Below are 10,718 nucleotides of genomic sequence, written 5' to 3'. Positions count from 1 at the left end.
AATTGAGTTGTTTTTATTTAATGGATTATCGTTAATGAGTGGGTTTTTATTAATTTTTAAATTTGAATTAATTAAATTATATTTCTTTTAAAGGTTTATCTTTTAATCTTTTATTAACTGTTAATTTTAAATTTTCAGATTATCTTTGTTTAATATGCTATCTTTAACATTTAATTTTAAATTTGTTAAGTTTATTTTTGATTTTATCAGAGTGTTTGAGTTTATCCTTATATTTTCTTTATCTTTTAAGTTGATATAATTAGTGAAATTTATTAGATAAGTTTTATCTTTAATATTTAATTTTTTGTTAATTAGATTATCTCGAGTTTGGATAAGATTTTCTAGATTAATATTATCTAGATTAAATAATTTATTAATTTTATCTAGATTAATATTGACTTTGTCATCTTTTTTGTTTGAATTTTCAAATTTGTTTAGATTTAAATTCGAATTTTTAGATTTATTAATTATTTTTAGGTTTTCTGTATTTTCTAAATTAATTATATTTGTTTTATAAGAAAATATCCTAGGGGTATTTTTATGTATTTTCTGAATTAGTTATGTTTGTTTTATCAGAAAATATCCTAGGGGTATTTTTGCAAGTATTGTTATGTACACTATTTTCACATATATACTTTCAGACATATCCAAATTAACATGCACATATTTTAAACTACTACTAGCAAGGGTGTTTTGGTAATTATTATTAACCTTGAGCGCAACCCCTAATTCAGCAGGCTTCTCCGTTGGATCTGACTCGAGTTCGGATTCGATTTTAACTTGATCGTTTGACTCCAACAGCTTCTCGTGAAGCTTGATCAACTGGGTTCAAAGCTCACACGCATTCTTGAACTTTTCTAGTCTGTATAAAACATTGCTAGGTAAAACACTACAAATAATTTTACTTACATTTTTGTTCAGTTCCGAGTCCTGAGAGGGTTTTCTCAATATTAGCACATAATCGAAATCAAAACTTCAAAAATAGTTTTGGAGGGAAAAAACGAAAGACGTAAGGTTTTATTTTAAAGACAAACAATATCTATTTTTCTTTTAAAAAGAACCCCCCTTGCTCGATTGGTGGTTGCACTAATTCAGAGCGGTATCCGCTCTGATACCACTTGTTGGATCGTGAAGTTTCGCTAGAGGGGGGTGAATAGCAATTATAAAAATTTCGACAAGAATAAGCGCAGCGGAAAAGACGAAATTGAAACAACGCTAACACAGGAACCAATTTTACTTGGTTCGGAGCCTTTGACGACTCCTACTCCAAGGCCCGCACACGAGGGTGCTTTCGTTGGGAAATTCACTAGCAATTCGAATAATCATTTTACAATTGAAAGTACAGTTGCTAATGAAAAAATAAAGCAGTACCGACAGAGGAAGAAATTAAAAAGAAAAGAGCGCGTTGTCGGAGCTTTGCGGTGTCGCAGGAGCACAGAAGAGCAGATCGTCAATTCGGAGTTGTTGTTGAAGCTCCACCCCTGCCCCTTCTTTTATATGAAGCTCGAGGCGCCCCAGATCCCTTCCGGGCCCCTTGGTGGGACGTGGCAGGTCCAACCAGTGAGCTCCACGTGGCGACAACGTGTTTGGATAAAAATCGCCTCCCGGGCACCCAGAAGGGATACACCTTTTTCCAGGGAGCACCTTTCTTGCAAAACAAGCTTAGTCCGAGGCAAATATATAAATTATAACCTGCAAAACAGAGTGTTAGTTCAGTTCATAGTTTAACAAAAAGAAGTATGACTTAGATTCCGTCTTTCCGAGACCGGAATCTAGTCACAATCTCGACTTAGATATCCGAAATGAGTCTAAGACGGATCGACGCCTAATGTTCCCTTCCCGGGAACGCATCCTCACAGTCACTCCCTTCCAGTGACTTACCTTTACTCACCTGCCAGACGTCCGGTCAACCCTTCGACCCTTCTGGATGTAGGTCCCTTTGGAGGCCGGCAAGAGGGGAGGGGTGAATTGCCCTACAAAAATTAAACCAAAAACCCTTCTCAGATATTGAACTAATTTAAAAGACACTTGTAATAATAAAACTAAGAGACTAAAAGAAAAGAGCAGACACAAGAGATTTACTTGGTTTGCAATCAGGGGATTGCTAATCCAAGGAAAATAAGCGCACTATCTGTTTATCTCCTTCGGGCGGAGTAGCTTCTTTACAGCATTGACAGCACAAATAAAAGAAACAGAATTGAAAGCACAGAGAAAACTGATTACAAGTGAGTTAAATGATCTGTGCAAACCAATGCTATATTTATAGCACTGGTCGGGGCGCCCCGAAGGGGTTCCGGGCGCCCTGGGGAGATAAAACTTTATCACCCAACGTTCAGATCGAGTTTGACTCGATTTGGTCAACAACTTCGGTCCGGGCGCCCCGGTCAGCTCCGGGCACCCCGGCCCCCAAAAGTCAACTCTGGTTGACTTTTTCCGTCCGGTCGCTCTACTTAAGTTCAACTCGTCTCGATCCGGGTCTTCAACTCCGGCTCTGCTAGCTTGGGTGATCTCGGCCATCCGGAATAGGGCTCACCCGAACCCAAGTTCCGGCCTTCTCCTCGAGTAGCCTTCCTTCCCGGTTTCTCGTCCCTCGAACGCCACGCACGTTCTTCTCATCCACCGGTGTACTCTTCCGCGGTCACCTCAACCCTCGGACGCACCGAGCCTGTCGGCTCTCTCCCGTGCCGTCCTTCTCGCTAGTCGCGTCTTCCGCTCGACTTCCTGTGTTCCTAAGCTCCTACACACTTAGACACAAGGGTTAAACAAACGCAGGACCTAACTTAGCTTGTTTGATCACATCAAAACACCTTGGGGGTCCAACAATCTCCCCTTTTTGATGTGAGCAACCCAAGTTAAGTTAGGGTAAACATATGCAATAAAAACAATTTATATTCAAATAAATCCAAATATTTTTCAATTGAAAAATTATATTACCACCCCCTAGACTTAACATACTTCTCCCCCTTTGATCACATAAAAATTGGGGTTATAAATAAGTCTAAGGTAAATTTAAAAAAAAAATTAAAATGTCTAAGTAAAGTCACTCTTCAGAATTTTTCTTTCGAAAAAAAATTTAAGTAAAACATTTTTCAGAAAAATTTAAGTAAAATTCTTAGTAATTTTTTTTTTAAAAAAAAATCTTAAGGTAATTTTTATAAAAAATTCTAAGATAACTTTCATAAAAAAATTCTAAGTCAATTTTCATAAAAATTTCTAAGGTAACAATAAAAAAAAAATTCTAAGTCAAGTTAAAATTTTTTTAAATATTTTCTAACACAAATTGAATAACTCTTTTAAAGCATTAAGTAATTTAAATTAATGCTTTTTCAGTTAGTCAATTAAACTTTTCATTTCGATACTTGGCTTCCAGGTCGTGGCGAGGCACTAGGCCTTCTTGGTTATTGGAGCAACAACCACTTCCTTAGACAAAGCCTCATAATGAAATTAGTTGTTTAATTTTCTTGTTGAAAATGCTAAGTCTAATTTTAATTTTAAATTAAACATGCTTTCGGAACCCAATAGAGGTTCCTACCTACAGGATTAACCAAGTATTTCCTGGGTACATAGTTTTTTGATATATTTCTAATTTGACTTTGATGAAATCTATAATACCAATTTAAACCTCTATAATTTCTAAAAGTAGAAATATTTGAACCATTAGATTTTTTCAATCTTTCAATTTCTTCCTTTAGTTTTTCATTTTCAATTTTCAATTTATCAAAATCCTCTATAAGACATGATTTTGTCAAAATTCTTTTTGTTTCTAAAATTTCATTTTCTAATTTGATATTTTTATTTTCTAATCTATACATGGATTTAGCCATTGCCTTAATGCCAAAGTAAAGTTCATCAGGGGGTAAGAGGCATACCTCACTTACCATATCAGACTTGAAGCCTGAATCTCCCCCTGCTTCGCTACTTCCATCTGAGGTCGCTCCCCCTTCATCGATGCTGGGTTCTGATGTACTTTGTCCTTCGTAGCTTGCCATCAGTGCTATCCCTGCATATTCTTGAATCTCGGACTCAGATGATGAAGTGTCGTCCCAAGTGGCTTTTAGGTTCTTGTGTTCCTTGGGTGTCTTCATTTTGTCCTTCTTTAGTTCTGGGCAATCCTTTTTTAAGTGTCCTTTTGACACTGGTAGCAACGCACTTTTCTTCTATTTCTAGGATTCTTTTTATTCTGCATTTCTTTAAATTTATTAGCTCTAAAAAACTTTTTAAAATTTCTTACCATGTACGCTTCCTGATCATCCTCTGAGTCTGACTCGGGTTCATCCCTTTTGGTTGCGTTTAGCGCAATCATCTGGCTTGATTCCTTTGTTCCTGCACACCTGGTTTCATGCAATTCAAGAGTGGAGAACAGTTCTTCCAAACTACTTATCTCCAGGTCTTTCGAAATGTAGTAGGCGTCGACGATTGATGTCCATTCTGAAGTTCTGGGAAACGCGTTGAGTGCGTAGCGTATTGTTTCCCGATTTGTTACCGTTTCTCCGAGGTTCTCGAGACCAGTAATCAGTTCTTTTACCTTTGCGTGTAGACTGGCTATCTTCTCACCTTTTTCCAGTCGGATGTTCATTAGCTTGTTCCGGAGGATGTCTCTTCTAGCGAGCTTCGCTTCAGACGTGCCTTCGTGGAGTTCTAGGAATTTCTTCCAGAGTTCTTTGGCAGATGAATAGCTTCCGATGCGGTTGACCTCTTGAGGCAGCAACACGCTCAGCAGGTGGTATTCCACACGGCTGTTTGCTACAGACTCATTTTGCTCCTTCTTTGTCCAATGGCTCTCCTTTTTCTTCTCCATCTTGATTCATCGGAGCTACAAAACCATATTTCATAATAAACCGAATTTCGAAATCAGTTCTTAGGAATACCTCCATACGTCGCTTCTAGTCTGCGAAGTCCCCCTCGAATTTTGGTGGAACGATGCTTGGTCCGGCCATCTTGTTGCTTCGATCGGCGATTAGTCCTCCTGAAGCGTCTTGCTCTGATACCACTTGTAGGTCCCTTTGGAGGCCGGCAAGAGGGGAGGGGTGAATTGCCCTACAAAAATTAAACCAAAAACCCTTCTCGGATATTTAACTAATTTAAAAGACACTTGTAATAATAAAATTAAGAGACTAAAAGAAAAGAGCAGACACAAGATATTTACTTGGTTTGCAATCAGGGGATTGCTAATCGAAGGAAAATAAGCGCACTATCTGTTTATCTCCTTCGGGCGGAGTAGCCTCTTTACAGCGTTGACATCACAAATAAAAGAAACATAATTGAAAGCACAGAGAAAACTGATTACAAGTGAGTTAAATGATATGTGCAAACCAGTGCTATATTTATAGCACTGGTCAGGGCGCCCCGAAGAGGTTCCGGGTGCCCTGGGGGGATAAAACTTTATCCCCCAACGTTCAGATCGAGTTTGACTCGATCTGGTCAACAACTTCGGTTCGGGCGCCCCGAAGGGTTTCGCGCGCCCCGGTCAGCTCCGGGCGCCCCGGACCCCAAAAGTCAACTCTGGTTGACTTTTTTCGTCTGGTCACTCTGCTTCGGTTCAGCTCGTCTCGGTCCGGGTCTTCAACTCCGGCTCCGCTAGCTTGGGTGATCTCGGCCATCCGGAATAGGGCTCACCCGAACCTAAGTTCCGACCTTCTCTTCGAGCAGCCTTCCTTCCGGTTTCTCGTCCCTCGAACGCCGCGCACGTTCTTCTCGTCCACCGGTGTACTCTTCCGCGGTCACCTTGTCCCTCGGATGCACCGAGCCCGTCGGCTCTCTCCCATGCCGTCCTTCTCGCTAGCCGCGTCTTCCGCTCGACTTCCTGTGTTCCTAAGCTCCTGCACACTTAGACACAAGGGTTAAACAAATGCAGGACCTAACTTAGCTTGTTTGATCACATCAAAACACCTTGGGGTTCCAACACTGGACTTCTCTCCATGCGTCCGGTCAGCCCGTTGACCCGCTTGGACTTCTCGCCAGGCGTCTGGTCTGCCCGTCGTCCCGCTTTGACTTCTCGCCAGCTATCCGGTCAGCCCGTCGACCTAGCTGGACTTCTCGGCAAGCGTCCGGTCAGCCCGTCGACCTGCTTGGACTTCGTGCCAGACATCCGGTCAGCCGGTCGACCTGTCTGGACTTAGCCTGCACACTCGTTCAGAGTATTAGATAATGACAAACCTAACTTTACCTGATTTGTCATTCATCAAAACCTGAGTTAGACCGTTAGTGCTAACCGCACCAATAGGATCCTTGCACGGGGGTTATTCTCCATCAAGGTCTACTTAAAGGCGGTGTCTACTCTTGGTCTGCATCCATTCCTTATCCACCACTGGTGGTTTCTTCTTCTATTGTTTCTCTCCCTATCTGACATAGTCGTCTGGGTCACCCGTCTGCTCGAGTCTTACGTCAGTTAATCATGTCTAAGTCATTGTCTTGCTCTGCTTCTTCAGTTCGTCATTTTTATTGTAATTGTTATCAATTCAATAAAAGTCATAAATTACTTTTTCATGACTCATCGCTAAAGGGCAGCCTGTTGCATGAAGCTCCCACCATGCGGGATTCCAGGGAAGAATCTATTGTACACAACCTTACCCTACTTTTTGTAAGAAGCTGTTTGCAGGATTCGAACCCATGACATTTTGGTCACATGGCAACAACTTTACCATTGCGCCAAGGCTCCCCTTCTTCATGACTCATCGCTCTCTTCACAATTTCTCCTTGATCTAATATTTTCTGATGTTTGGACTTCTCCGGTTCTCTCATGTGATGGATATAAATATTATGTTATATTTGTTGATCATCACAGTAAATATATTTGGTTATATCCCTTAAAATATAAATCAGATGTCCTTTCTTTATTCCGATGTTTTAAGTCTTTTGTCAAGAAATAGTTTAATCGTCCTATCCTCACCTTATATATTGACAATGGTGGAGAGTTTCTTGCACGCAAAGAATTTCTTAGTTTGCATGGAATCTTTCACCTAACTACTCCTCCTCATACTCCTGAACATAATGATTTCTCTAAACGTTGTCACTGTCATATTGTCGAAACCGGTCTTGCGCTTCATCATCAGGCGTATGCTCCTACTCAGTTTTGACCCTTTGTCTTTGCCACTGCCACTTATATAATTAATAAACTACCCAAACATAATCTTTCCTACAAATTTTCCTTTGAGTGTCTCTTTACCTCCCTACCAAATCTCTCCAAACCTCACATTTTTTGTTGACTACTATCTTTGGCTTCGTCCCTATGCTTCTCATAAACTTGCACATCGATCTTCACCTTGTGTCTTCCTTGGTTACTCTTTTATGCAGAGTGTCTATTTGTGCTATGAGTTCTCTTCTAGAAAAATCTTTGTCTCTCATCATGTTATTTTTGTTGAGTCTGAGTTTCCTTTTGCCAATGGTGGTTCTAGTATTGGACTCTTTCCTAGAGCACTACCTAGATGCCTCTGTTGGATTCCTATGCCGGTGATTCTTCACATATTTGCTCCTTTAACCCATGTCCCATAACACCGGTTGTTCACCAACCAGTCTCTACCGAGCCTCCACATGCTAAACCTTTCCCTGCCGAACCTCCACCTGTGATGGTCCTAGTGTTGGACCCTTTCTTGGAGCATTGCATAGTATGCCTCTGGAGGATTTCCATGCTGCTGATTCTTCACCTATTTGCTCCTTTAACTCATGTCCCATACCACTGGTTGTTCATCAATCAGTCTCTACTGAGCCTCCACTTGCTGAACCTCTCCTTGTTGAACCTCCGCCTATCGTGCCAATCGTAGCAATAGCTCCACCCTCACTTGCTCCTCTAGTTAACCTTGCTTCTAGCTCCAACACTCATCCTATGGTGACCCATTTCAAAAAACAATGTCTTCAAGCCTCATCCTCACTTTGGTCTCACAACTATCATTGACACTACTCTGTCTGAACCTACAACACATATTGTAGCTCTCAAGAATCCCCGCTGGCGTGCTTTCCTCTATAATGGAACTTGGAATCTTGTCACGTTTGATACCTCTCAGAATATCGTTGGTTGCAAGTGGATGTTCCGGCTTAAGTGAAAGTCTAATGGCTCTGTTGATCGCTACAAGGCTCATCTAGTTACTAAGGGATTTCATCAGCATCCAGGTTTTGACTATACTGGCACTTTCAGTCATGTGGTAAAGCCCACTACTGTCCGTCTTCTCTTATCTCTTGCTATTTCCAAAGGGTGGTCTCTTCGTCAGATGGATGTGAATAATGCATTTCTTTAAGGTCAGTTGGATGACTGTGTTTATATGGTTCAGTCGCACGGGTTTGTTGACTCTAATTTTTCATCTTATGTATGCAAGTTGAATAAAGCAATTTATGGTCTTAAGCAGGCGCCACATGTCTGGAACACTGCACTTCATCATTTTTTAATCAGTATTATCTTCACGACCTCTCTTGCTAATACGTAGTTATTTATTTTCTGCCCTGAAGGGATCACTATGTATCTACTTGTTTATGTCGATAATCTAATTTTACAGGGAATAATGCTGGCGCCCTTCAAGGATTCATCAATCAGCTGGGTGTTCAGTTCTCTATCAAAGATCTGGGAACCTTATCTTATTTTTTAAGTGTTGAAGTTGTTTCTTTTCTAAGGTCCTTTGCCTCTCTTAGAAAAAAAATATCTTCTTGATATTTTACCAAAACCAACATGGCAGACTCGAAACTTGTTTAAACGCCTATTGCCACATCAGCATCTCTGCACTTTTCTAACGACTCCCCTCCTATGGATGCTACTTTGTATCGTTAAACAATTGGTAGTCTGCAATATCTCTCTTTTACTCGACTAGATATTGTCTTTGCTATTAACAAACTATCTCTCTTCTGGCGGTTGTCAAGCGTCTATTGCGCTACCTTAATGGTACACACTCTTATAATTTGATTCTCTGACGACACTCCTCTCCCTTTTTGCATGCCTATTGTGATGCAGATTGGGTTGGTGATATTGATGATCACATGCCCACTAGTGTTTATATTGTGTTCCTAGATTCCAACCTAATTTTTTGGAGCTTCAAAAAGTAGGGTTCTGTTGCTCGCTCATCTATTGAGGCTGAATATCGTGTCATTATCTCTATTATTGTAGAACTACAGTGGGTTCGATCTCTTCTTGATAAACTGGGTGTGGACACTGTGGCCTCTATTATCATTTTGTTCGTGAACTGGTTCAAAATGGTAAAGTTGGTGTCTCTTATGTCTCCTCGCCTGACCAATTAGCTTATGCTTTGATGAAACCATTTCCTAGTGCTCGATTTCATCTTCTCTGTTCCAAGATTGGTGTCTCTACCAGCTTATCATCTTAAAAGGGTCTATTCAAATATGTTAGAATATATGATGCATAAATCTTTTATATATATTTCCTTATCTTTTATATTGTCCACTTTGGGCCTAGACTCTCATGTCTTTGCTCTTGGTCTCTCCCTAAAAGGTCTCATGCCAATGGAGATATCATGCATCCTTTTAACCCCATGATCTTTACCAAATCTTTCCAATGTGGGACCTTGATTGAACCTTAACAATCCTCCCCTCAAATGAAGGACCGCAATTACTCTTATGGTCCGGACCCCCTCGCAAGCATCCACATCCGGTTACCTTGACCTACTCTGGGCCTCCCCGCGAGAATTCGGTCATCCTGACCTGCTTCGGGCCTCCCTGCGAGCATCCGGTCACTCTGACCTATTTGCCTCCCCGCAAGCATCCGCACCTAGTCACCTTAACCTACTCCGGGCCTCCCCGCGAGCATTCGATCACCCTGACTTGCTCGGGGATTCCCCACAAGCATCTAGTCATCCTGACCTGCTTCGGGGTCTTCCCTACAAGCATCCGGTCATTCTGACTTACTTGAGCCTCGCCGCGAGCATTCAATCACTGTGACCTGTTCCGAGCCTCCTCGCAAACATCCGATCACCCTGACCTGGTCCATGACTCTGATACCATTTGTTGTGTCCAAAGGATGTTCACATATCTCCATAATGACATGATATTATCTACTTTGGGCCTAGACCCTCATAACTTTGCTCTTGGACTCTCCCCAAAAGACCTCATGTCAATAGAAATATCATGTATTTTTTTTAATCCTATGATATTTATCAAATCTTTTCAATGTGAGACTTTCATTAATACATTGTATTATTATTCTTAAATAGTAAAAATACATTCTGTTAATATCTTTCACCACCGTTACATCTTTACTTTCCGTAGTTAGTTATATTGCTGACACACTGTTTTTTTTCATTCATACTATCCCTGTTTACATTGCATTGAATTATCATTTTGTTCGTAAACTGGTTCAGAATGGTAAAGTCCGTATCTCTTATGTCTCCTCGTCTGACCAGTTAGCTAATGCTTTGACAAAACTATTTTCTAATACTTGACTTCATCTTCTCTGTTTCAAGATTGGTGTCTCTACGAGCTCATCTCATCATCTTAAAATAGTCTATTAAAATATCTTAGAATATATGATGCTTAAATTTTTTATATATATATTTCCTTGTGTTATATACGTGTTCCCTTTTATATGTGATATATATAAATATACATTGTATTTAAGAATTAATACATTATATTATTATTCTTAAATAGTAAAAATATATTCTTTTAATATCTTTCACCACCGTTACATCTTTACTTTCCATAGTTAGTTATATTCCTGACACACTGTTTATTTTCATTCATACTATCCCTGTTGAAGAGATCAAGGAAACAACATCAAACAT

Source organism: Zingiber officinale, chromosome 11A (genome assembly GCF_018446385.1).
Source record: "Zingiber officinale cultivar Zhangliang chromosome 11A, Zo_v1.1, whole genome shotgun sequence".
NCBI lineage: Eukaryota > Viridiplantae > Streptophyta > Magnoliopsida > Zingiberales > Zingiberaceae > Zingiber > Zingiber officinale.
Note: the sequence above shows the minus strand (reverse complement) of the source record.